Source organism: Perkinsus marinus (genome assembly GCF_000006405.1).
Source record: "Perkinsus marinus ATCC 50983 genomic scaffold scf_1104296950248, whole genome shotgun sequence".
In the NCBI taxonomy this organism is placed as follows: domain Eukaryota; phylum Perkinsozoa; order Perkinsida; family Perkinsidae; genus Perkinsus; species Perkinsus marinus.
In genome coordinates this window covers 1-1,114 of record NW_003209690.1, presented here as the reverse complement: position 1 = coordinate 1,114, position 1,114 = coordinate 1, and the positions used below count along the sequence as shown (strand labels likewise).

Sequence of the window (1,114 nt, the reverse complement as noted above, 5' to 3'; positions counted from 1 at the left end):
CTGCTCGTAGGCAGACATTCTATCCAGCTGAACTAATCGGGCGATGAAGCTAGCAACTTTGATTGATATTCAAGTTGAATACTCTCCCGAAATGGTTTAGGCGGTAATTGGTCAATCCGTCAGGATACGTGAGCGGAATTCGGATTGCTCAGGTACAGCCGTTGGTGCGCACCACTATCTCATGTGCTTGCCTTCAGCATCTTGTGTAAACTAGTTGGAGCTTCACATCGAGTGGCTGATTCAGGATGCGTGAGCGGAATTCGGATTGCTCAGGTACAGCCGTTGGTGCGCACCACTATCTCACGTGCTTGCCTTCAGCGTCTTGTGCAAAGTAGGTGGAGCTTCACATCGAATGCCCGATTTCGTTGACGTAGGATGGAAGGAGGAAGTGAGATTGATGTATACCCGATGCAGGATTCGAACCTACGACCATCTGCTCCGTAGGCAGACATTCTATCCAGCTGAACTAATCGGGCGATGAAGCTAGCAACTTTGATTGATATTTAAGTTGAATACTCTTCGGTAATTGGTCAATCCGTCAGGATACGTGAGCGGAATTTGGATTGCTCAGGTACAGCCGTTGGTGCGCACCACTATCTCACGTGCTTGCCTTCAGCATCTTGTGTAAACTAGTTGGAGCTTCACATCGAATGCCCGATTTTATTGAAGTAGGATGGATGAAGAGGAAGTGAGATTAATGTATACCCGATGCAGGATTCGAGCCTACGACCATCTGCTCCGTAGGCAGACATTCTATCCAGCTGAACTAATCGGGCGATGAAGCTAGCAACTTTGATTGATATTCAAGTTGAATACTCTTCCGAAATGGTTTAGGCGGTAATTGGTCAATCCGTCAGGATACGTGAGCGGAATTCGGATTGCTCAGGTACAGCCGTTGGTGCGCACCACTATCTCATGTGCTTGCCTTCAGCATCTTGTGTAAACTAGGTGGAGCTTCACATCGAGTGGCCGATTCAGGATACGTGAGCGGAATTCGGATTGCTCAGGTACAGCCGTTGGTGCGCACCACTATCTCACGTGCTTGCCTTCAGCGTCTTGTGCAAAGTAGGTGGAGCTTCACATCGAATGCTCGATTCCGTTGACGTAGGAGTGG

General features: G+C 48.7%; 2 non-coding genes across 2 annotated transcripts; both read right to left on the bottom strand.

Moving 5' to 3' along the window:
• Window positions 1-402: 402 nt before the first annotated feature.
• Pmar_PMAR026114 lies at window positions 403-476 on the bottom strand. Its single transcript has one exon. It is a non-coding gene; the product is annotated as a tRNA-Arg (tRNA).
• A 226-nt stretch (window positions 477-702) lies between these two features.
• On the bottom strand, window positions 703-776 carry Pmar_PMAR026113. The gene has a single exon. It is a non-coding gene; the product is annotated as a tRNA-Arg (tRNA).
• Between the last annotated feature and the right edge of the window lie 338 nt (window positions 777-1,114).